The sequence below is a fragment of the Carettochelys insculpta genome, chromosome 4 (assembly GCF_033958435.1).
Source record: "Carettochelys insculpta isolate YL-2023 chromosome 4, ASM3395843v1, whole genome shotgun sequence".
NCBI lineage: Eukaryota > Metazoa > Chordata > Testudines > Carettochelyidae > Carettochelys > Carettochelys insculpta.
This window is the reverse complement of record NC_134140.1, coordinates 3,250,175-3,276,145: the sequence shown is the minus strand read 5'-3', so window position 1 is coordinate 3,276,145 and position 25,971 is coordinate 3,250,175. Positions and strand designations below refer to the sequence as shown.

Genomic DNA, 25,971 nt, shown 5'->3' with positions numbered 1-25,971 from the left:
ACAAGGCAGCTTTCCCAGCTGAGCACCCTCGTCTTTCCCCGGCTCCCTGGGCGGGGTGGCAGGCCCGGGATGTTCCAGCTCAGCAGCCCTCCCCGGTGAGTCCTCCGGACAAGGGGCTCTCTGTTCTCCAAGAGCTCTTCCTGCAGGGCCCTCTCAAGCCAGAGCAGCTGCCTGTCAACCAGAGGCTCTGGGCTGACAGGAGAGAGGGATTCAGAGAGTGACATGTTCTCCAGCTCTGATTGGGTTTCAGTTTTTTAAACTGCCCTGAGCCAAGAATTTGGCCTCCCCGGAGAAGCCAGGGAGCTGATTCTCTTCTCGCTGGCTGTTTCCCTCCCCCCGTGTCCCTGCACCTGTCCATTGCTGACCTCTCAGTGCCATCTGCCTGTTTACATCCAGCTTGCGCCATGACCTTCCATAGTGCCAAAGCCCCTGTACTGCAAACAGCTAATTGGGAGTCTCCTTTAGATCAGGTGAGCTGTTTGCTGCCTGCTGCTTGTTCCAGTGCCCCGTGGGTGCCATATGAACAGCTCAGAGATGCCAGATACAGTAAATGGCTCCCTGGACAATTCAGTGTCAGTTTGCAGCCTGGGGACAGCTCTGCTGTCCCCTTTAGCTCCCCGTTATTAGTACAGTGCAGCCCATGGTCCTGATTACGGTGCTGGATGAACAACAAACTCCTCAAAGACACCAAGGCTGCCTCTTGCTGGAAAGAGGCCCCTGTGAAGTGCAGCAATGGCCACAGAAGCAACAGCTGCAGGGAAATGGGTCATCCTGACCCCTGTTAGAAGTGTCTGTCCCTGGCCTCCTGTTTGGGGCTGGCTTTCTACAGGAGCCCTGGAAGAGAAGGTTAGAGGCAAACTGAGGAAGCAGAGTAACCCAGAGCTGCAAAGCACCATACAAGGTACAGGTGGCATAGCACTGCCACCCCCACCTAATCCTCCTCCCCACATCCGACCCTCCACTTCTCCCTGCACCGGGAGTGTGACCACCCAGGCTCATGGGCCCTTCCATGCACCTTGTCACCAGAGCCTCAGGCCTTGAGTGAGGTCCCCTCCCAGAAGCCTTCACTTTGCTCCTTACTTCACCCTTCCCACCTGGCCACCAAGGCAAGGCCAGGTGGCTCTGCTTACTGCTTTCTGCCCAGCTGCAGGCGCTGCCCCTGCAGTGGTTCCCAGCCAATGGGAGCTGCAGGGGTGTTGCTTGGGGCAGCACACAGAGCCCTCTGGTTGTCAGTACATGTAGAGCAGCACAGAGCAAAGGATGCCCCAGACCCCGCTGTCCAGCAGGAGCTCGAGGGCTGGATTTAAATGGTGGATGGGCTGGATGTAGGCTGTAGTTTGTCCCCCTCGGCAGTAGATCGACAGAGGGATGTGTATGTAAACAGATGGGCAGCTCTTCTCCATATATGGAGCTAAACTTGAGACAGGATCTGTGTCACTGGCAGGCCAGGTGCCAGCTCAGTCCAGGATCCCCTGGGCTGGATTGGCCACAGAAAGACACAGCTGGAATCCGTCTGACTCATTACTTGGTTAATATTAATGAAATTAGTATTAAGAAAGCGTTGAATGTTTGGACTCCACGGAGTGGCTGCCTGCATTCGTCCAACTCCTGCCATATCGCAGTATCATCTTTGAGCAGACGTGTGAGTCTCTGGGACAGTCAGAATCGCTGTGCAGGAGAGATGTTAATTAGGATGAAAAGCAGAGTGAAATAGTCACACCTCTTCCCACCCATCAACAGCAGGTGAGTTCTGGTGGGATTTTACTACTGGAACCTCCTCACATCTGGATGGAGAGAAAAAAAGAGACTGAAGACTTGTATTGGTGTTCTGCTCTGTTCCTTGGAAAGATAAGATGGACTCCTCCCTGCAGCTGAATTGCAGCTCAGAGCACAAGACAGGAGGCAGACAAAAGCCCCAAGCCAAAAGAACTAGGAACATCGGGGGACAGGGTACCTCTAGAAAAAAGCAAGAGATCCCCAGCTGCTCAGCCTGGGTTAACCCTAAAGGACAACTAGAGCTTGCTGATTACAGGTGCTTATTGAAACCTAAGACACAACTCCTTCATATATCAGAGAGGGAGCCGTGTTAGTTTGTGTCTTTGAGAACAAGAAGTCCTGTGGCACCTTATAGACTAACAGATATTTTGGAGCATGAGCTTTTGTGGGCAAAGACATTTGATGAAGTGGGTCTTTGCCCACAAACGCTTATGCTCCAAAATATCTGTTAGTCTATAAGGTGCCACAGGACTTCTTGTTGAACTCGTTCATATGTCCGTCTCTGATTGCTCAACCTTGTAAATCTCTCGTTTCCTAAACTGAATATGTTTGATTTACTCTAGGATTGGCTGGGAGCATTGTCTTGGTGTTAGACTCAGAGTGCCATCAATTTGAGGTAAGTGACTGGTCTGATGGAATTAGGAGTAAACAGAAGAGTATGATTCTTGGTGTCAGGGACGCGCTGGCTTGGGGGTCAAGCTGACTCTCTGTGACTCTGCGGTAACGCTTGTTAAAGCACCTACAGGGTTTGCACTTGGTTGGCAAACTCTAAGTGTAGTGCTCACCACCAGTTTGCAGGTTGTGCCCGTGGCTTTAACCATCTGCCCAGAGGTTGGTACTCAAACTTTTGCCTCCGCAGCTGGGAGTGTCACAGGATCCCCATGGAAGAGCCAGCGAGAGGGAGAACCTCAGTGAAATACCCTGCCTGGAGAGCGAATCTGGGGAAGGAGTCATGGTACCTCCCCAGTTCCTGTTGATCTCTATGGTGCATAGCGTCAATACAATGCTGAGGCCAAACTCCTGGACTGTACAATCAGGGGAGTCGGCACTGGAAAGTGGGATTTGCTCAGCATGTGGCACTGAAGATCCTGAGACTGGAATACAGCGTCCAGTTTTGGGGTCTGCGTTTTAAGAATGATGTGGACAAAGCGGAGGGGGTGCAGGAAAGAGCCACCAAAGAGATTCGAGGGCTGGAGAAAAAGACACGTAAAAGTTCGAGCTGTGGAGTTTCTCAAAAAGCTGACTGAGGGGTGACTTGAGATGGTGTCCAAGTACTGTCACAGGGAGTTGACCCCGGGCGGGGTGGGCTTTTAGGCTAGTGGAGAAAGGCAGAATGGGAGCCAGCAGCTGGAAGCTCAAGTCAGACAATATCAGAAGCGTAAGGCCCTGGTTTTCAATGGGGGGGACAATGAGCATTGGACCAGACTCTCAAGAGAAGTGGTGGGTTCTCCATCTCTTGCTGTTCCAGGCAGACCGGCTGCCCTTCTGGAAGATGTTTTGGGCAGAGACGAGTCCCAGGGCTCAATACAGGATGAAACTCTCAGGCCTGTTCTGAGCAGAAGGGCGGACTTACTCAGGACCCTTTCTGGCTGTAGATCTGTGCCAACGCTCCTTCCCACACACTGCTTTGCAAGCGCCTGCTGCTCCACACCTCCCCCCTCTGCCCCGCAGCACAGCGCCCTTCCTCCCTCTGTGCACCTGGGATGGGAACTCTGCTGCCTGTGCCCCATCCTCTCTCAGCTGGCACAGGGCCCACACATGGGGGCTGGATATTTCAGCTGTGTCGTCCTGCCCGAGGCAGGAGACGATGGGCCAGTCGATGCTCTGATTTCGAGGGCCATCTCTTCCCTGCAGTGCTTGAACGGAAGCCACAATGGGACGATACCCGCCGCTCTGTTCACCACGATCGCCCCTGTTGCTACTGCTCAGGGAGCAATTCTAACGGATCGAGTGCTGGTACCACAGGGGGGTAAAACTGCGTCAGGTGAGACTCTGCTTGCCAGGACTCCTGGGTTCTAGTCTCACCACTGCCTTTGACTTCCCTTCCCAGATGCGTGCTTGCTCCGACATTGTTCGGGGTCTTCTTCGCACTCCTCCTGAAGCAGCCTTTGGATCTTCAACAGAGGGCATCTTGCTGCACACAAGATCTGATGGGAAACTGTTTAAACTTGCAAGGCTGAAAGCTAAGTCTAAGGTGCGAGAAGTCCTCATCAGAGACGTGCTGTTCGCAGACGATGCTGCTGTAGTGTCTCACACAGAAGACCAGCTTCAAAAACTGGTGGATCGGTTCTCCAAAGTGTGCAAGGACTTTGGGCTTACCATCAGCCTAAAGAAGAGGAACGTACTCAGTCAGGATGTTGCTGAATCCTGATCAATCAGCATTGACAACTATACGTTAGAGGTTGTCCACGAGCTTGTTTACCTCGGGTCCACCATCACTGACACCCTGTCGCTGGACACTGAGCTAAATAGGAGGATCAGAAGAGCAGCCACAACTCTGTCCAGACTCAGCAAGACTGTGGAACAACAACAAGCTGTACACTCACACCAAAATGCAAGTCTACAGAGCCTGCATCCTCAGCACCCTCCTTTATGGCAGCGAGACTTGGACCCTGTATGCCCGCCAGGAAAAGAGGCTGAACGTCTTCCACTTGCGCTGCCTCAGGTGCATCCTTGGAATATCATGGAAGGGCAGAGTGACCAACACCGCCGTCCTCGAGCAAGCTGGAATCCCAACTATGCACACCCTCTTCAGGCAGTGTCGACTCCACTGGCTTGGCCACGTCCACAGGATGAATGATGGAAGGATTCCAAAAGACATCCTGTATGGTGAGCTAGCCTCTGGCAAAAGACCTCCTGGACGCCCCCCAGTTGCATTACAAATATGTCTGCAAGAGAGACCTCAGAGAGGTAGACATCGAGCTGGACAACTGGGAAGAACTAGCAGACGACAACAGCAGATGGAGGCAGGGGTTACACAAGGGCCTTCAGAAGGGAGAGTTGAAGATCAGACAGCTAGCAGAGGAGAAGCAAGCGCACAGAAAGCACAATGAGGACTTGCCAGACACCCACCACATCTGCAACAGATGCAGCAAGGACTGTCACTCTCGTGTGGGTCTTCAGTCACAATAGACGTTGTAATTGAAGTCCTCAATTGAAACTTTAAAGGGCGCGATCCATAGTCTATGCAGACTGAAGGATGCCTATGATACGATACTATGATACTGCCTTTGACTTGCTGGCCAACATTGTTTACTGTTTATATTGCCACAGCCCCCAGAAGCCCTATCCATGGCCCAGGTGCCAGGTGCACCAAGTGCTGGACAAACCAGAACAAAAAGACAGCCTCCGCCCCCAAAAGCAAACTTTCTAAATGTTAGACAAGAGGCAGACTGACTAGCTGACAGGAGCACAAGGCAATGCTGCAGTGTTAACAGCAGGACAGCATTAGGTTTCTTGCCCTTACTGCAAAATAGGGCTGATCATGATTTTGGGATGGTTTTTGAGATCTAGATAAGATAATTGGAGATGCACATCTCCTAGAGCTGGAAGGGACTTCAGGAGGTCATCTAGTCCAGTCCCCTGCCCTCTGGGCAGGACCCAGGATCATTCCTGGCATTTATTTGCTCCAATCCCTTAATGGCCTCTTCAAGGATTGAGCTTGCAAGCCTGGGTTTAGCAGGCTAATGCTCAAGGCAGTCAGCTATCACTCCTTTGAATGCAACTTGAGCAGTGCAACCTATCAATTGCCATAATAAAGAAGGTATATTTCCATTTCAGTCCTATCAGATGCATCAGGAGTGACACAGGTGTCACCCAAGTCACTTCACAAAGTTGTAGTTGTGACTAGCATTAGAGAGGTGGCTGTGTCAGTCTGTATCTTCAAAAACAACAAGAAGTCCTGTGGCACCTTATAGATTAACAGATACTTTGGAGCATAAGTTTTCGTGGGCAAAGCGGGTCTTTGTCCACGAAAGCTGATGCTCCAAAATATCTGTTAGTCTAGAAGGTGCCACAGGACTTCTTGTTGTTTTTGGAGTTGCAATTGTCTCCCATCCTGGCCTTTCACCATGTGCTGGAGTATGCATCTCTGCAAAGCTGACGTCTCTCCTTTCTCGTGGGTGAAAGCGGAGATTCTCAACTGGCAGAACGTTACCCCTTTTGGTGCCAGTGTAAATGACGGCTGGGCAGGAAACGGGCTCTCTTTTTTAGTACGAAACTGCCTGATAGTAATGAGGCTGGTGCACAGTGTGCCCCTACTGAAGGACTGGCTCTGTTCTGGTTATATTGAAACTGCCCCAGAATGTCTTCTCTTCTCTGTCCCACACGCACATTGACAGCGTCTCTTGGCCTTTTCTTCAATATAAAAGATCAAAACATTTCCCCAGAGGCAGTGAGGAAGGTAGGGAAGCACCTTCCAGCTGTATCTTCCCATGAAGCCATAACACAACTCCTCCACCGAGAAGCAGCAAGGGAATTGTGTCTGTCAAATTAGCTCCTTGGGGCAGGGTACGTGGTTTTCTCTATACTTATTGATTATCACCCCACATGTGGTAGCAATCAGGAAACTTACAAGAATACATACAATAATATTAAGCTCCAAGTTCAAACACTGCCCTCTGGAGGCGCAGCTTGTGTTAGATCTAATTAAATCAGAATTTCCCAAACTAATTTGGCCACAGAACACTTTGGGGGTTGGAATATGTTGATGGAACACAGACATGCTGGTCCAGGGCAGGGTTCATACAGAAAAATTGCCATAAGTAACGCTCAAAAGCTGATTTAAGACTTAATTTTTAGATGTCTTTTATTTTACACAGAGCCAAAAACAACAAGAGAAAATCATCTGAATGAACAGCTAATGTCTTTCTGATACGAGTTGGGTTAGCAGCCCTATAAAGTATAAAAATGAAGTACAAATGCAAACAAAACATCCATATATCCACTGAAAACAAGGATGGTTAGTGTCATTCTTCAGTACAAAATAAGCCAGGACAATATTGTTCAAAAAAGAACTGTCCTTCCTTAAAGCTTAAGCAAAAATTTTAAGAAAAAGAAATGCAAAACAAATTAGGTATGAGATAATATTTTTAAATTTTGTGTTTTAATAAATTTATTTTTACAGAAAACTCAGAAAACTACTGGAAAATAAAAATACGAAACATTTAAGTATTTTTAATGGGAAGAGTGTTTTTGCATTTCTCTTTTAGCACGAGTCATAGAATCAAGTATAGAATACCAGGACTGGAAGGGACCTTGAGTCCAGCCCCCTGCCCCAATGGCAGGACCAAGTACTGTCTAAACCATCCCTGATAGACATCTATGTAACCTGTTCTTAAATATCTCCAGCGAGGGAGATTCCACAACCTCCCCTGGCAACTTATTCCAGTACTTGACCACCCTGACAGTTAGGAACTTTTTCCTAATGTCCAACCTAAACCTCCCTTGCTGCAGTCACATAACTATACTATTACGAATGTGTTATAAATATTAATATATCTACAATCTAAATACTAGTCAAATACCTTAGTACTTTTGATACACACAATTTCTTATTTAATATTTTAGAAGGGAAAATATCACTAGCGTCAACTTTTTTTGTGGAATACCTATTCACATCATGCGGAACAAGGTTTGGGAAATGCTGAATTAAATTAGAGTTCCAGAGAGAGCTGAGTGATTGAAGTGTGCTTTCAAGGGCCTGGGGTATTAGCTGTCATTTGGCCTTAAAGGTGAGGGGTTGTGGGAGGCACTATACAAACAAAGAACTAAAAGAGGGTTGATGTTGGAATCCAAGTATCGGACAAGAGACAACAGGTACAGACAGAGCGGGAAGCACACAACCAATGGAATAAAACAGGTCAGCAGGACAGACAGGGCTCTCAGCACACCAAGAGCCCAATGGTTGTGATCTGTTTGCAGGCACACAAAGTTAAGCACTAGTAATTAACCAAACACGAGCAGTCAGCACTTCACTGTTTTGTTTAGAAAGCACCAGTTTGCCTGCTGCCCTTAAGCCTCTCAGAACTGACTCCTGGAGTTGCTGGGCACCTCCTGTGGAGGACAGGGGCTGAGTGGCACCTTGAGCTAGGAGGGGCAGTGAAGTGTATCAACATACACGGGAAGAAAAGCAGCACTAGGAAATCCAGCCTGCTCCACTGAAGCCAAATGGGCGTTTCTGGAGCAACCTTCACTTCTGATGTTTCCTGATTTCTGGGCACTCAGATTGACCTGAACCCCACCTTCACAAGCAATTTCCTGCGCATTTTTTTAAAAAGGTGAAGGACAAAACCCATCTAAGCAGCACTGTTCTGTTTGGAGCTATTCAATTCGTCCAATTCAGTCTCTCTGCTGACTAGATACGACAGACGTCTTTTACGTAATGCACAATTAGCCTGCAGAACCAATTACCACAATGTGTAATTGAGGTCAGCAGCTTAGCAGGATTCAAAACAGGATTTGGGGCATAGATGTGGAGAATGAGAATGTCCAGTTACACAATAAAAGGTTAAAATACTGTTGCCCTTGGCGTGAGCAGTTAGCCTAATATGTGGAGCCTTATCAGGTTGTTTCTGTTAGGTGGAAAATTGGTGTGAACCAGGTCTTCCTTTGGTGCAAACCTGCTTATTAACACAGCGTGTACCTAAAGTCAAAATTCCCTGAATGCAATAGGAACAAACAACTCCATGCTCACATGGTCTCTAGCTCACAATTTCTAAGTCTGCCTTTCCCAGGTAGTTTTGTGTCCCGCACTGCTTCTGTCGCTGATTTCCAAGCTTCTGTTTTGATTGCTTTCTCTTGGCTCTAGTAACATATACGGATGCTCACAACGATCATTCAATGCCCGAGCCTCTGCACATGATTACAATCGGTCCCACTATGTTCTCATGTATAAGGCTCGGTTTTTTTCACAACACTTTTCTTGCAGTTGCGAGGAGGTGAAGATCAGGTCCGCTGTTCCTCGGAATGGTCTGAAGACACACTGGGATCCTGTGAAAACTTCTGAGAGTGGCAGGAGTCATTTTGCAAGGAGGCGAGCTACGATTTTCCCTGCTGTTGCCAGGAGGGAGATGCCATGCTAGTTTCCAAAGTCCGACTTGTTCTTCTTGAAGAGAATGACGATCAGTGCGTCTCTGAAATCTCACGGCATCTGCTCCCTCTCCCAGATCGTGAGACTCGGGGTGGAGTTGTTTGTGCAGCTGTGACCCACCTTCTTTGAAGGCCTTTCTTCTCTGAAGAAAACCAAACCTTATACATGAGTGTCATCAACATGAGCAAAGCATTTGACTCAGCCAATTATAGTGTGCAGTGGACCATTCTCTCTCAGATCAGCTCTCCTAAAAAAATCATTAGCATCTTGAGTATCAGAGAGGGAGCTGTGTTAGTCTGTATCTTCAAGAACAAGAAGTCCTGGGGCACCTTATATTTTGGAGCATAAGCTTTCGTGGGCAAAGATCCGCTTTGTCAGATGCATGATGCGTGCATACTCATGCATCTGACAAAGCAGGTCTTTGCCCACGAAAGCTTATGCTCCAAAATACCTGTTAGTCTATAAGGTGCCACAGGACTTCTTCTTGTTCTCAAACATACAAACACCGCTCTCTCTCCCATACCTGTTTTAGTGAGTACTCTTAAGTAAAGTACTCATGTAATGAGGGATGAGTGTACTCAGTGAGCTGAGTTGCACGGCAGTGCCAAGCTGTGGCCCTTTGAGCAGGCCTGGGTTCCTTAGCATCTGGAGCAGAGATTTCCCATCAGGCAGTGCTTCTCTGCTTTCGGCATCCCCGAGTTCAGTGGGGTTCCTACTTTGGAAGAGCTGGTCTACATTCATTATGCTAATCGAGAAGTCTTTCCGTTCTGTCTTCAAAGCAGATGAGGCTGGGGGTGTTTCCTCAATCCAATCACTGCTGTTGGTAGGATTTAGGTGTGCCCACCCCTGCCAGTTTCAGTGCTTTGTCTTTGATCCTAGCAGAGGCCTGGGGGAAGATACACATCTCATAGAACTGGAAGGGAAATTGTCTTCCGTGAGTATCACTCCCTGGCTCCCCAAGAGCACAGGCCTCGCAGGCGGTCATGCTCTGGTTCCCCAAAAACACAGCTGGTAGGTAACAACATGAAGCACACCTCCATGCTACACCAACTCCTTAGCATCTCCTGTCAGGTGGCTCCACTGGTTAGGGCAGTGCTCTCTGGCCAGAGGGGGCACCCCAGCACCTGACCACCCAGTGATGCCTCTGCCCCCTGGGCAGGCAGAAGTTATGGGATCAGTGGGCTCCTCAGCCTGGGAGCAGGGACCAGAGTGTGGGGCTCAGGAGCAGGGATCAGATGGCGCCTGGAGGAGTGGGAGCCCCTGGTGACAGGGAGAAGGGCCCAGGAGCAGAGACAGTTGGTGCCCCTGAGAGGATGGAGGCCCACTGAGGGAGTTGGAGGGCCTGGGGCTGGGGGCAGTGATGGGGGGGCTTGGAGGAGTGGGGGCCCCAGGGGACTAAAAGGAGGTCCCAGGTGGCAGAGGGGGACCCCGTGGGAGGACAAGAGCAGTGGCAGGGTGGAGACCCTGAGCACAGGAAGCAGTGGTGGTGAGGGCCTGCAGGGATGGGGCCTCTGAGAATGGGGAGCAGCGGCAGAAGGTGGAGCAGAGAACAGGGACCAGTGGCGGGCAGTGAGGGTGGCCCAGAGGATGGGGAGCAGTGAAGGCAGGGGGGCCTGAGAACAGGGGGGCAGTGGTGGCGGGGTGGAGAACAGGGACCAGTGGTGGTGGGGGGGCTGTGAGAGGGGCCCAGAGGATGGGGCACAGTAGTGGGGGGGCTGATAACAGGGAGCAGTGATGGGGGGGCCAAGAGGATGGGGCGCAGTACAGGGGGGTGGGGGCAGAGAACATGGAGCAGTGGCCGGGGGGGGGGCTCTGAGGGGGGGTCCGGCGGACGGGGAGCAGTGGCTGGGGGGGGGGCTCTGAGGGGGGGTCCGGCGGACGGGGAGCAGTGGCTGGGGGGGGGGCTCTGAGGGGGGGGGACCCGGCGGACGGGGAGCAGTGGCCGGGGGAGGGGGGCTCTGAGGGGGGGGGACCCGGCGGACGGGGAGCAGTGGCCGGGGGAGGGGGGCTCTGAGGGGGGGGGACCCGGCGGACGGGGAGCAGTGGCCGGGGGAGGGGGGCTCTGAGGGGGGGACCCGGCGGACGGGGAGCAGTTGCCGGGGGGAGGGGGGCTCTGAGGGGGGGACCCGGCGGACGGGGAGCAGTGGCCGGGAGGGGAGGCTCTGGGGGGGGGACCTGGCGGACGGGGAGCAGTGGCCGGGGGGAGGGGGGCTCTGGGGGGGGGGACCCGGCGGACGGGGAGCAGTGGCCGGGAGGGGGGGCTCTGGGGGGGGACCCGGCGGACGGGGAGCTTTGGCCGGGAGGGGGGGCTCTGGGGGGGGGGGGACCTGGCGGACGGGGAGCAGCGGCCGGGAGGAGGGGGGCTCTGAGGGGGGGACCCGGCGGACGGGGAGCAGTGGCGGGGGGGGGGGGACCCGGCGGACGGGGGGCTCTGAGGGGGGGACCCGGCGGACGGGGAGCAGTGGCGGCGGAGGAGGAAGCGATGGGGTTTCGTGGGGCTTCAGCAGCGCAAAAAGCAGCGACACGTCTCCTCGCATTATAGTCCGACCAGGTGGTTGACGCCCCTGGCACGGTTGCACCCGCCCTGTTCCTCCCCCTCCCCAATCACCGGCCTCGGAACAAAACCCAGCTCTGGTGGGAAGGCCGTATCCTTACAATTCCTGCTCTGATTGAGCAATCTGATTTTGACCGACGGCCGCTTCATCCAGTAAAACTGCGCCTTGAGCGGCGGCGGTTTAACTATAAACACCGGGGGCTCCCAACGCTGCCCGAGCGTTCCAGCTCCACCCTCCCCGGCCCCACGTGGGAGAAGTATTGAGCTACCCAATCGTGGAATGCGACCGTTGATGGATAAGCACCGCCCTCTTCCTTTTTCCCTTGTCTGGATAGGTGGAGCGGTACTGGAAGGACCAATGAGCTTGCTCTCGAGGCGGGATTGGAAATTTAGTTGGAGTAACAGGCCTCTAGCCCAATAGAAAGCGGAGTAAGGTGATGCGGCCTAATAAGGATGAGCGGCCGGTCCTGAGGGAGAGGGCGGGGCAAGCACTGAGCAATGGATGCAAGAGTCTGCTCCAAGGAGCCAATGGAGAGGCGGGGGAGGGCCGAAGGCGGGGTGGTCTGTGCGACAGCCTCGTCGTCCAATGGAAAGAAAGTGTTCGCGCGATGCGAAGCAATGGGGAAGGGGGGCGGCCCGCGGCCCCAGAGGCGGACCAATGGGGGGCGGAGGTGCGCGCGGCGGGGCGGTAACCCACTGGCCGGGCGTGCGGAGCGAGCAGTGAGGTGTGTGTGTGTGTGTGCGTGTGGCGGCAGAGCGGCGTGGCGAGCGGAGCGGAGCGGCCCCTGCGGTGCAGGCGGAGCGCGGGCAGGTGGGTGCCCCCCCCCGACCTATCCCCCGCCTCTGGGTCTTGCTGGCCCCGGAGTTTCTGTACTGCCCCCCCCGGATCTCCCCCCCGAGCTGCACCCCTTGGCCCCCCCAGCCTGTGTCCGGCCCCCCCCCCCGAGCTGCACCCTTTGGCCCCCCCAGCCTGTGTCCTGCCCCCCCAGCCTGTGTCCTGCCCCCCCCGAGCTGCACCCCTTCCTCCGCGGATCCTGTGTCTTGCCCCCCCCCCGAGCTGCACCCCCACATCTGTGTCCTGCCTGTCCCCCCCCGAGCTGCACCCATTCCTCCGCGGAGCCTGTGTCCTGCCCGCCCGCCCACCCCGAGCTGCACCCCTTCCTCCGCGGATCCTGTGTCCTGCCCCCCCCGAGCTGCACCCCTTCCTCCGCGGAGCCTGTGTCCTGCCCCCCCCGAGCTGCACCCCTTCCTCCGCGGAGCCTGTGTCCTGCCCCCCGCCCCGAGCTGCACCCCCACATCTGTGTCCTGCCTGTCCCCCCCCGAGCTGCACCCATTCCTCCGCGGAGCCTGTGTCCTGCCCGCCCGCCCACCCCGAGCTGCACCCTTTCCTCCGCGGAGCCTGTGTCCTCCCCCCCCACCCCCTCCGAGCTGCACCCCTTCCTCCGCGGAGCCTGTGTCCTGCCCCCCCCCCCCCCGAGCTGCAGCCAGCCCCTGAGCCTATGCTGTGTCCCCCCACGGAGCCTGTGTCCTGCCCCCTCACCCCCGGGGCTGCCCCACTGCCTTGCAAGGTGCCCCTAGGACCAGCTCTCTTGCCTGACATTCTCAGCAGGGTGACCAGGTACTTTTTTCCTGGGCTCGCTCACTCCTTCCCCCGCTCTCTCTCTGCTCCCCCTCCCCCCCGGCCAGCCCTTCTGTTGTGCTCCCACGCCCCCTGCAGCAGCCCCCCTCCTCTCTGACTGATCGCACCATGGACCTCTGGGGATCCCACCTCCGGCTCTCCTGCCTGGGATTCTCATGTCTCCTGTGGACTCTGCTCCACTGCCCACCTGCTACTGGCATTGTGCCTTGGCACCCCTGGGACTGGCTCCTGTACTCTCGGTTATTGCCCCCCCCACTTCCCTGCCTGGGATTCCCATGGGGAGTACTAATACTCCTCCACTGAGCTTGGCCCCTCCCCGTGGGACTGCCTTCTTTGGGGATGCACCATCTGGACCAGCGGCCAGCCACTGAGCTCTGTTCCTTCCATCCCAGTGCTATCAGAATCCCCCAGGGAACAGCCCCTTCTTTGGAACACCCTCCTCTTTTCCCCCATGACATTTCTCTGGGGTCCTCCCTTCCCCAGGGCTAGCCCTGCCTGAGCTCTGCCCCTTCCTCCTAGGACCAGTCGTGCTGCCTGGCACTCCCACTGGTGTCTGCCTGTCCTATCAACCCCCCCAACACCCCCTGGGCCCCTTTTGGGTAGCACTCCCCTTTCTCCTAACCTGGGTTCCCTTTGCTCTGTCTCCTTAACCTGGAGATGGGTGGGACGGGAGGGGACGTGACATTCCTCTGCTGAGCACTCTGTGACTCACCCTAGAGTTTTCCCTGGGGGGCTTACTTGCTGCTTTACTTTATTACCACCCCCTTTGCCTCATCTGTGAGCCTCCACCTGAAGCTGGGCTGGTTGCCAGTGTTCCCTCGTCTTTTCCATCCAGGTGCAGATTTTCTGTTCCGTCCATGTGTGGAATATGTTTTTTATGAGCAGTGAAGCACGTGCGAATGTGCACCAGCAGTAGAAATACACAGCCTAGCCGTGGGCGCTCTGCTAATCCGCTGGATGGCGTTTGAATCTCTCCTGAGTGGCTGCACAAGTGCGCAGCTGACGGGGAGCGCTGCTGGTTGCCCTAGAACGTGGTGATGTGGGTCATTATAGTCCGTATTTAGTTGAATTGGCAAAATGGCTCTCGCAGTGAGCAGACAGAACGGGGTGGGTCTGAAAGAGCTGAGCTCCTGGTTTGGCTTCCCTTACCAGAGCTGGGAGCCAAGACTGGCAGACTTAGACCCCGTCTTACTCTCCTTGTGGGCTCTGGATGCATGTTCGAAGAGCAGCTTGAAATGGTGATGCTGTCCAAGAGGCGTTTGGGCTGGGGCCATGGTTATATAATTGGAGATACACATCTCCTAGAGCTGGAAGGGACCTCAGGAGGTCATCTAGTCCAGTCCCCTGCCCTCTTGGCAGGACTGAGCATCATCCCTGACATCTACTTGCCCCAATCCCTAAATGGCCTCCTTGAGGATTGAGCTCACAACCCTGGGTTTAGGGGGCCAGTGCTCAAACCACTGAGCTACCCCTACCCCGGTTGTATGGGTCTGGGCTGGTTTTTGCACAGTGGCAAGGGCTCTCCAAGTGTCTTGCTCAGTAACTTCTGAGAGAGTCTTCTGGATGCCTGATGAGATTTCGGAATTGGAAGGATTTCTGGAACGAACACACACACACACACCCGCCCCTAATTGTTCCATCCAGCATAACTCGGGAGCTGAAGTGCCGTCCTCTGGACCGGAGCCACAGGAGATGCTAACAGCACCCAAGTATCACAGAGGTAGCCGTGTTAGTCTGTATCTTTGAGAACAACAAGAAGTCCTGTAACAGCAACAATGGGTCCTGTGGCACCTTATAGACTAACAGAAAAGTTTTGACTTGAAGTGAGTCTGTGCTCACGAAAGCTCATGCTCAAAACTTTTCTGTTAGTCTATAAGGTGCCACAGGACCCTTAGTTGCTGTTACAGATCCAGACTAACACGGCTACCCCTCCGATAAGAAGTCCTGCGGCACCTTATAGGCTAGCAAATATTTTGAAGCATAAGCTTTCGTGGGCCAAGACCCACTTCACCAGATGCATCCAAGATATCTGTTGCTAGGCCAGAGGGTTGAGCCAGTGATAAGCTGCCTTGGCCTGTATTATTAACCCATGTGGGATCCCTGAAGAAGTAGCATGGGCCTGGTGGCCTTAACTGTGCTAGCTGGTGTAAAGGGCTGACGCTAGAAACAGGATGTTGCTCTGGAGTGGGACCGTCCTGGCAGTTAGAAACGTGGCTGGGGAGAGCCCTGCCGGAAATTCCCGATCTGGGATACGCGTCTCTTAAGGGGACTTGATCTCTTTTTGGCCACCTTCAAGCTTCCTCCAAATCTCACTTTCCTGCAGTTTGGACTTTTTTGTGCAGGACTTAGGGGCTCAGGTGGAGATAGGAGATATCAAGGGATGGAACTGTGAAAGTTCCTCCCCAATCACCCTGTCTGGGCTGGTAAGCAGCCATCTATCTGTCCTAAACCAGTTGCAGCCTAACCTAAGTTCCCCTGCACTGCTTTCAAGAGGCCCAGAAGCGCTCTGTGGACCTGCTGCCCTTGTAAAAGGGCTTTCTCCACGAACGTCTCAGGAGGCCCTTGGAGATCTTGAGATTTACTTCTCCCCTTGCCTCAAGAATATTCCTGTCTTGCTCCTTCAGCAAGGCTGTGTCCTGATCATGGCCCCTATGGCCACTGCTCCTTCCAGAGTTTCTCCGTATTGCTCCTCCCGGGGTGCCAGAGGGGAGTGTTTGTGTGACGCTCTGTAGCCATGAGCCTAAGGATGACCATAGTGTTGGAAAACAAGCTGAACTGGTTGTGGCTCTGCTAGTTTTAGATGTGCAAAATGGAAACCCTTTATTTAGCCCAGATTTGGGGAGAGCCAAGAGCTGTGTAGCTCTGCTGAGCCGTGCCTTCTTGCCTGCTGCAGGGTGAGAGCATGCTTTGGACAGAGCCTTGGGAGGTGTCTGCTGGCACCTGTGCAGATGGCCAGGGGGGTTACAGGTGTCAATTCCTGGAAGCAGGATTTCTCGGGTGGTTCCCTTGGTTTCTGCAGAATGGCAGCTTTTTTTAAAAATCTCCGAGGCTTTCTGGGTGAGCAGAGAGAGAGAAGAGGGACCTGTTGCAGGCTGTCTGCAGACAGTTGGCCACCACTGCCCTGCGAGGTCTCTTGTGCCTTTGTATGATGCTGAAGTGCCAACCTGAACTGCTTTACTGGCGGTAACTTCAGCAGACGCCTCTGAGGGATCTCTGGGGCACTAGGACTTTCTAGTCACACTGCTGCTGTCCGCGCTGGCTCGCAGTAAGCAAACTAGACGAACCCTGAGTGACGTCGCAGCACTGGGAAAAATGAAGCTCCTCAGTGTTTATCGTGTAGGAGGCTGTCCAGGCTACCCAGGGCAAGGGGACTGTTGCTGGGTGAGAACTGCCCAGCACACCTGTGTGCAGTAATAGACTGCAATGAAGTAGGCAGTGCGTGTGCAAACCGCTGTCCCCGCCTGGATGGAGGTGCCATGTCACTCCTCTGCATCACAGACCCGATGGAACCATTGCTGTTGGAGCAGTGAGTTGGAGGCTGCGCCTCCGCTGCCAGTGTGTGGTTGCACCTAGCAGCGTAATATCGAGGGTAGGTCAAACAGTAAAGACCTGCTAGACTGGCTTGTCTCCACGGCAGGAAAGGAATCTTCTTCCCCAGCGAGGGGGGGCCTTGCTGTTCTGAGAGCTGCAGGCAGCCTAGCGAAAGGTGCCTCTGCAGCTGGGGGAGCAGATGGCCTGACAAGGCAGCTGTTGCCTGTCGTGGAGGCTCGGAGCCATGTATCCCCCCAGGCCTACATGTTGTGAGTGTCCCCTCTAACCTTTTCCATTCACGTGAGGGCTTTTTCCATCCATTGGTGGAATACATTTTTTACTCACGCTGAGGAGTGTGTGAAAGCAGCACTGCTAGAAACAAACACCCTACCTGTGGGTGCTCTGCTATTCAGCTGGGTGGGGGCAGAATTTGCTGTGAGCGGCCTCAAACCCACAGCTTCCAGGAAACGCTGGGGGGATGTTGGAACTGGATCACCGGCTACAAAGATCACCCACTTCTCTGTCTGCGCTGCGCAGTTCCTCCTCTGGGAGCGTCTGCTTTCCCGCTGGAGGCTTTGAAGTGCTTTATGAAGCCAGCACGCACGCTGCCTCTTGTGAAACCCTACTGTAATGAGGGGATGTGCTTCTGCAGCTGGGGCAAACCTACCGTTCAGCTGCAAGCTTCCAGCTGCTTACCAGACAGCTGTTCATTCTGAAATAATTTGGTGCATCTCTAAAGCCAGACCTGGCTTTCTCCTTCATTCTGCCATAGAAATCATGGAAAGGATCGAAGGGCAGAAGGACCCACGAGGTTTTCTTGCGGGTGAGAGCAGTAGTCGTGGAATAAAGCTGTCTTTGCCTGTGGGCGGGTATTGTGCCAGTATCAGCGTCCTCCAGTCTCTCCATGCCCCAGCTGATCTTGGCTAAGCAGCGTCAGTGTGCCAGCCCTCACACCCTCAAGCCCGCCCCCCAGCGCTCCTTATTGTTCCACTCCTTGGCTCCCACCGGGGTTCCCTGTAAGCTGAGTGCTGGAAATTCAGGTGCTGCCCAGCTGATTGGCAGAGCGCCCACAGCTGGCAGCATGTGTCTACCGGTGGCGCCCATCTGCACACGCCTGGGTGCACGTAACAAAGTTTATTTTGCCCAAGGATGGAACAAAATTGAGGGAACGCTTGCTTTCACCCGCACGTCTGACAGTTCACCTCGGTCCAAACCTGCGGCTCTTCTGCCCTGTCAATGCACCTCAGTCCACTAGAGAACATGTTCAGCAAAAGAAACTTAACTTTCCAGTGTCTTCGAGGCTGCCCAATCCCCTCTGTGGAGCCAGTCAGGTGTGCTGACTTCCTGCGGGGAAGATGATGCTCTTACGCTGCAGGGGCTGCTGAAGCCTAATTCCCGCCAGGCTCTGCGACTCTGTGCGGGAAAGTGCTGTACATTTGCGGAGTATAATTAAAACCACCAAAAATTCTGAATACGACGTGATGGTCCTGGTGCCCTAGTGTAATTATTCCTCCTTGGAACAGGGCCTGGACATGGGGGCTAACAGCTTTTCAGCTCAAAAGATGGGCCCTTCAGTGGTCACAGTGGCTGCGTTAGCCTTCACTCGCAAGCCGGCCCATCCCCACAGTGGGATCCCTTGCCACCTGTTAGCCAGAAGTTTTTGGAATTACCAGAGGCAGACAGCCTCTGACTGACCTGCCAGCATTGTTTTCTACAGCGTCATGTCCGTCCTCTTAGGGGAGGGATAAGGTGTCTGCCTAGCCCCTGCCAACCAGGCTCACTCTGCTTCAGGTATTTGTGACATGCAGGCTCTAATTTCGACTGTAATGTGCAGCGGCAAGTTGTATTTTGCTCTGAGAACGTCATGGCCAGTCACACCCCCTTTCTCTCTGGCTGAAACTTGTGCCACCTTGCTGGTCTGTGTTAAGTGACTGGGACAATCACTTGTGTCCAGTACGTGCTGGTGCTCTCATGACAGCAAATGCCATAGTTCAGGTTTCACAAAATCTTTCCCTCTGTTTTCGCTCAGCTGCTCGTAACTTTATATGTATATAACGGGTTGAGAATGTCTCGGCTTGGAAAGGTTAGATTGTTGTCAGTGAATGGCGATTCCACCGTTTACATGCCCACTGTTGAGGAAAGCTTCCCTGCCTGATGGAAAGCTTCAGAGAGGCAGAGCAAGAAAAATGCTGCTTGAGAGCTAGTTAGCATTTGCATTAAGGGCCCTTGTGTTGTGTTCTTTTGACATGCGATATCGACAGTTTAAAAAGCTTTAGCTTTTCGAATGTCGGCATCCACTGTCCTTAAACATCTAATGTCTAACTCCCCAGCTTCCCACAAGCGTCCACGTTTCAGTTGAGAAACAAACTCTTCTTCAAACTAGGCATCAGCATTACCTGTGAAAGTTATAAATAAGTAAAAGCAGAGGTAAAACGTTTCTAAGAAGCATATATCAGTAACTGCCATCTGAACGGTGACTTGAGCTGAATATACGGATCCTAGTCATTTGCATGAGGTGATGTAAGCCAACGCTTGTGTAACTAGTGCTTCTGTATTAGCTTTGGGTAGGAGCCCAGGTCTGGGGGCCTGAGCTCAGGCCTGTAATCTCTTGGTCCAAAACCCAGTGGTGACCCATAGAAGGGGAGCACAGGGACGCACTAGGCCTGTAGTTGCATTTGCCTTGCAGACAGAGGAATGTTTTGTGCTGAGGAATGGCCGACCAGAGGTTGGGCTGCTCTTGCGCCGAGCGCTCTTGGGTTTTCATGAATGAGGGCAGAGGTGGGGCGTGCTGTGCCTGGGTGTGTACGTGTTGCAGCAGTAAAGCACTAATGGCTGTTACTTTCACGCTTGTCACTCATCTCGTGGCTCTGACCAAACCTGACGCTGTTTTGAGCCCAGCCGGTGCTTTGTTTGGCTCGTACCTTGATTCTCCAATGCACTGCTGCTTCCAGAACTCTGGAAGCGTTTCAGCGAAGTCAGCCTCTGACGTGGCCGTTTTTTTTTTTTTTTTCCTCCTCTTCTCCTGCTGAAGCTTCCAGTATGTTTGGCATAACATTTTTGTCCAGTGTCTAATAGCTTCCCCTCCCCCTGTGGACATTATCTTGGCGCGCCACGCTTCGTACTGAAGTTCTGGGAATGTGAGCCGTTAGTCTCTCGGGAGTGTTGGAAGAGACTCCCGGCCTTGTGTTTGGGTGGCCTGGAGCTTCCTTGCAAGAAATGGTGCCTCGGCAGGCAGAAATAGGAGCCCTTTTATTTGGGTAAAAGGGAAACAAAGTCATACGATCGATCCATTCAAAGGGGATGTTTAAAGAATCACCATTACGCTTTCAGGAGAGAGCCCAGAAATTGGCAAAATCCACTTGACTTCATTGTTCTTTTCTAAACAGACACTTCAAGGGTACTTTTTTTTTCTGCTTTGAAAGAAAACTAGCAGCATCCCAGTGCTTGTGAGCAACCTAGAAAAAAAAATCAGTGCCTGCATGATGGAAGGAAGGAAGGGCAGCTGATCGCATGTACACAAAGTGATCTTGATCTTTGCTGCAGCTGTATGGGATATTTTGAAGAGTGGTAATGTGAAGCACTGAGCCATTCATCTTTGGGTCACTAGGTTGTAGCCAGGCCAAGTTGCAAGCATCATTAAAGGCTGAAACATGTTGCTAAAATTCAAATGCCTGAACCTGCTTGTCTGCCCCTTCCCTGTACAGTGTGCGTTTTCCTCTGGTGTTAAGATATGTTGCATGAAGCAGTGTTTCTGGCCAGCACCACCCTTTGCGGCCCTGTAAGCGCTGACGCCGGCTGTGGGGAAGGGAATGGGTGAGAGGCAGAGTGGTACAAGGGATAGGGAACTTGCTTTAGGATTTGAGTCCTAAGTTCAGTTCTGTGCTTTGCCACAGACTTCCTGGGTAACCTCGAGTAAGATCCTTCACTTGTGCTGTGGTTTCCCCTGTACGGTGAGGATAACAGCAGTGCCCTGCCTTGCAGGAGCTTGCAAGGATGACTGCATGAAAGATCATGTGGAACTTGGATGCGCCTGGATGGAGGCATCCAAGTACCTTAGATAAGTCTGGCTGGTGCATAAGTACAGGGCTGTTTTGGGAGTGGGTTGTTATTGTCCAGGTAAGGAGGTGTGTGGGAGGGCTTTTCACCGAGATGGCACGTTTCAGGGGAGTTCTGTTTGCAGGCTTTTCTCTGGATGTTTGTGCTCATACGCAACAGGGCTGTTATCGCCCATCACTCTTGTTACGGTGCACCTGCTGCCTATGCCAAGGGGCAGGAGGCTTTTTCTTTTTCCTGGTAGATTCATGGATTCCAAGGCCAGAAGAGGGGTTTTTGGTGAACTAGTCTGACTGCTTGTTTGACAGAGGCTGGAGGACTTCCCCCAGTGACACCTGCTGTTAGTAATGAAGGCAGGAGAGGTCAGCGCCAGGCCTTTCCTTGGCGTGCGGTGCGGTGTGGTGCGCTCCGCTGGCGAGGTGACCTTCTGATGTCCTCTCCCAGCTCTGTCTTTGGTAGCTTCCTTGGGCGGCAGACAGAGGTAAAGTGATGATCGGTCTTGGGTGCTGCTTGGCTTATGGCAGTTGTTATTCTGAACCCCGCTACCCGGTGAGCTGGAGAAATGCGGTGGAAGCCCCTGTCCCTGCACTCCAGTGTCATTTCAACCTGTAGCCAGAGAGGAAAGCTGTAGCTAGGGGTTCGGAGCCCACTGAGACGTGCCACCATTCTTTCTGCCCAGGCTTGCAGTGATCACAGCAGCTGTGTGTGGGCTGGGGCAGGAGGGAATGTGACACCCCCTGCTCTGCCTGGGAGAGGGTTCTGACTGCTGTGGACTGTCACACACCGAAAGCCGGTTAAACTCGGGGGACCGGTTATCCAGATCAGGGATTGAGAGGGTATCTCCTTGCTCGGCCGTTTTGTTAAAACAACACTGCTGGTTCCCCAGCTGTTCCGCTGACGTGAGCGGTAGCAAACCTTAATGCTGCGTTCAGCTGACGGGAGAGCAGGTTGGAGCAGGGCGCTTAGGTAGGGGTCACGACGCTCTCCAGGCCTCGAGCAAAAGGGCGAAGGGAAGCCACGGGCACGTGGAAGAGAAAGTAACGTGGCAAGAGACCTGGGAGCGTGACAGGTGGCAGTCTGGGCTGGATTTGTGTTGAAGTGCAGAGAAGCGGCGCTGGGAGCCGTGTCTGGGGAGCCGCCCGGCCCCAGAGTAAGGAGCTGGTAAAGCCTCAGTTCACAGTGCTGGTGAGCAGCCACCTGGAGTGCTGCCTTTGGTCCTAGGTGCAGAAGGGGAGGAGGTAAGTGCTGAAGGTGAGGGGGGTGGCTTCTTGCGACGAAGATCAGAGGAACCAAAGTCATACAGCTGCCGAGGCGACCGGTAAGGGGCGTGCTGGGAGTATTCTAGCGCATGGAGGCGATGGAAGACTCTCGTGGGGTCCATGGGAGGTGAGGATTCTGTCGGGGCTTATCGGTCCTGGCTACACTAGCACCTTTTTCTCTTATTTGCTCGCTGTTCTAGCGCTGGTGCTGCTCTGGCCAGGGGGCAGATCCATCACAGTATCAGCCGGTTCTGAAGACATGTCTAGCATTGCCATGGCCTGGGTCCATGGGATGGTTCAGGGTGGTTGCTCTGGGCTGTGTGGATTCCTGTGGCAGTCTTAACAGCCCTGCTCTGGCTCCCATCCCCACTCATTGGGGTGGGGGGCGCTTGGGGCAAAGGGCAGGGGCAGAGCACAGGTGGAGTTCGGATGGGGCTGGGAGTGGGCATGCGGGGGCTTGTCCCAGGCGGTCCCAGTACAACCTGGGCGGGTAGATCTTTTTGATTAAGCCAGGTAGGGGAAGACCAGGGTGAACCTCAGAAAAAGACATGCACAGGGAGTCCAACTGTGTGGGCCAGAGGCCAAAGGAAGGTGGTGGGAGCCCCTTACTTGAGAAACTCCAAGATCACACTCCAGAGTCGTCCTGCCCTGTTCTCCTGTGGTGATGGCTGGGGGAAGAGATGTTATGGAGTTCTAATGCAAATCTTCCAGCTGAAATGTGAGTGTTTGAAGCCTGAAGTACGTTACACAGCTGGGTGGTTTGCAAGGAACTCTTTGCTCCTAGAGGCACGGAGCACGGCTGTGAAGGTGGAGAGCTGGGGCACGTACCCAAAGGAAGGGCAGCTCGTTCTCTGTATCTAAGGGCATCTGTACTTACTGGAAGATGGACTCATTCAAGGTCAATTTTCGGGGTTCAGTGTAGTGGGGATGTGCTCAGTCGAGCCATCAGGGCTCTACAGTTGGCCCCGGAACTCCTCATTCTTGCAAGGAATAAGGGCGTTCGACCACCAGTAAAATTGATCTACAACACATTGATTCCAGCTCCACAATTGTCATAGCCAGATCTGTGTGTTTAGGATCGACCTTGCAGCCTAGCGTAGACCTGGCCTGAGTTGTTTCCTTTTGGGAAGGATCAGCCAGTGTGCATACGCAAGGATTTCCAGTGCTACTTGCAGAGGTCGGTGCTGAGTTCCCTACCTCAGCCACTGTCCTCTCTCACCCTTGATGCTCCTGCTGTACAGCTCTAGTATGCAGAATGCGAGTGTCTCCTTTGGTATTTAAAACCTCAATGAATTGGGTCTCATGACCCTTCTGCAGGGTCCATGTTACGGCTTCGTTACCGAGTTGGCATCTGAGCTGAGACGTAAGCGTGGGTCCCCTGCAGCGGCCAAGGCAGGCTGGGAACCACGCCGAGCGAGTTCTAGGGTGGCTCGCCTTGCTTTCGCCTGCTCTCAGGTTCCCCAGCCCAGAGACGCACAGGTACGCCGTGCGCATAACACGCTGCAGCAAGAGCTTTGCAGCACCAGGGAGGGGCCAGGCAGGGAAATCCCTACTCCATTCCCAGGGATTGGCTTTGGGTGAAGCAGCGGCAGAGGGATGGGTTTTGCAGTGCGTTTCCATCATCATCTCTTGGCTGGGAGTCTCAAACATCCCTGTGGCCAAGTGTGGCTGAGGTCCAGCAGGGTGGAGCCCCTTTGGCTCGCTCTCGCGGGTTGGTCTTGGCGTGGGGAGCGAGACCGGAGCAGAGCATCGAAAGCCTCTCTCGCAGGCAGACAGGAGTGCGGTCATGGCCGGACACGCCTGGGTGTGTTGTGCCTTCGCGCTGAGCAGGTAGCTGCAAGCAGACTTCCAAATATTTTCCGTCTTCGTCACTGCTTTCCAAGCCAGGCAAGGAGCTGGCGCTCTGGGAACCTTCTCTCTCCAGTGTCGCTGCAAAGGAGATTAAAAAAGGAAATAACGGGCGTTGCACATTGGGCCCTCGGGGGCTCCCAGCATCTGTCCGTCCCCTACAGGCTCCTTGCTTGGCAGCCTCCCAACCCCCTTTCTCAGGGACTCCCTGCAACCCCTGACCCCCTTTCAAGGGCTCTGCAAAACCCAGGCCCCCCTCCCATGATTTTTCGTGCTGGCAGAGTGGTAAGTCATTCTGGCAGGGAGTGGGCAACATCTTAGCCTGGGCAGAGAGCAGTGGAGGGCCACCTGCAGCCCATTGGGGTTCTGGGTATGGTCTGGGGCGTTCTGTTTACCGTTGCTCCTGCACAGAGTTGCCAGATTCCGCTGGCTTCCGGGCAGGGGGGGTTTTCCCGTACCAGTAGTACTGAAGTGACATGTCCATAAAGCCAGGGCACGTGAGGCGTGTGCTGATTTGAGAGCCACACACGGCCTTTGCATCCGCTCCAAGCGCTGCCACGGCTCAGTCGGTGCACGCTGCAAACCCCAGCTATGCAAGTGCAGTGAGCAAAACTCTCCTATCCCAGGAGACTGGCTTGGTTACAACCATCTTGCAGCCCATTGAGGTGGAAGAAGGCCGCTCATGGGGCCCACTCGCTAACCTGGGTTACCCCCGGCTGTGTTAGATGCTGCCTCAACTTGTTCGTGATCTGCAGCCTATTACAGAGTTTGCCAAAGTCACTAGCTCTGCTAACCAGGAGCCAGGTGCCCTTCCTCTCCTGCTTTTCTGACTTTCACCAGACTCGGTGTTGCTGGAGCGCTTCCTGCAGTAGATTGGACAAAATATGTAAAGGTTTCCATCTCACAGACACACACTGTTCGGTTGTGTAGGGCCATGCTTTGCTCAGCCACTGAAGTTGGCCCCATCCTTTACTGCCTCTTTAAGACGGATACAGAAGGCACGTTAAGTGCTTTTTCTGCCTGGCTCTGCTTGTCCCTTGTTTTGCTTTTCAGGGTCTCTTAGTGTGTATCGTAGGTGTTTGCAGCCTAGTTACAAAAGATGGGACAGCTCGGTGACCTGGTGGGTTGTAGGGACAAGATCTAAGATCTGGAGCTGTGGTGGGTGCACAGAATATTTTGTGTGCAGCTGAACTTGCTGGTTGTGTGCGAAGGTGCAAATAGGCAACTTCTTAAGAGGAATGAAGTGTCACGTGGAGTGACTCAGAAGTGCTCAAGTCTGTGTGTCTGTCACAAAGAATCAAAACTGGCTGAAGCCCAGTTTCTTCTGCGGGGCACTGAACACAGGGCTGGGAGTGGAAACACCTTACCTGGGAGCTGTCGTCTCCAGCGTCCAACTGTGGTTTTTGAAAAGCAAACATGGAAGTCAGCGTGCCAAGTCCTGGCTGCGTTTAACAAAGACGAGAAAGCAAATAAGCCTGCAGAAATGCAGCGGTGGCCTCCGTGGTGAACTGGGCTTTTACGCAGTAGCTTTCCTACCAGAAGCTCTGTGAAGCTATGAACTCCAGCTGATTCCCATGGTACGCATGTGAACCCATGAGGAAAGCGAAGCATGAAGTAAAGGGGTGGAATTCAACATCTCCTGCTTCTGAGCCCTTTGCTTGTCCTCTGGGTCCTTCAACTCTATTTCTCCCCTCTTCTGAATGCCCAAATCAGGGGACATCCCAACAGCTGTTAAGGATCCCCGGACCTCCGCTGGATTTTGAAAAAGGGCAGCCCCTCTGGTGAAGGTGCTGAACTGGGGCTAGAGGGCCTGTGCTCTGCTCTTCTGCAGACTTCTCTCTGATCCTCAAGTCACTTAAGCTACCTTGTGCCTCAGTTTCCCCACCTGTGGACAGATGTAGTGATCCTGTCTTTTCTTCTGCTGTCAGATTCTAAAATCTCCAAAGCAAGGACAATGTCCCACGTTGTGCAGCACCTAACACAATGGGGTCTCGATTGTGGTTGGGGCAACTGTGCCCACATGGTTTATATTCTTACCCCTCTCCCCCAGTTTATGTTTTTGGACCTCTGAGCCATGGACTGGCTGTGGTGTCTGGTGCAGGGCTCTGCAGTCGTTCCAGGCAGTTCTTCCAGTTCCTTTTCTCCTTGTCTCTCCCAGCCAGGATTAAACCTCTGTAAAGCTGTCTTCGTTGTACCAATTACCAATGGTGTGTGGGTGGGG

General features: G+C 53.6%; 1 protein-coding gene and 1 long non-coding RNA gene across 3 annotated transcripts in view; both read left to right on the top strand.

The window, feature by feature from the left end:
* The first annotated feature begins 1,483 nt into the window (after positions 1 to 1,483).
* On the top strand, positions 1,484 to 9,072 carry LOC142011915 (uncharacterized). Its single transcript, XR_012645214.1, has 3 exons — positions 1,484 to 2,032; positions 2,340 to 2,392; positions 8,705 to 9,072. It is a non-coding gene; the product is annotated as an uncharacterized LOC142011915 (long non-coding RNA).
* Positions 9,073 to 12,126: 3,054 nt separating this feature from the next.
* The window catches only part of PAIP2B (poly(A) binding protein interacting protein 2B), a 45,434-nt gene continuing 31,589 nt past the window's right edge, over positions 12,127 to 25,971 (top strand). Inside the window, exon 1 of one of the 2 annotated variants that reach the window (XM_074991645.1) lies at positions 12,127 to 12,231. The gene's annotated coding sequence lies outside the window, so the exon portion shown is untranslated. The remainder of the gene's footprint in view (positions 12,232 to 25,971) is intronic. The other variant, XM_074991646.1, reaches the window with a different exon arrangement.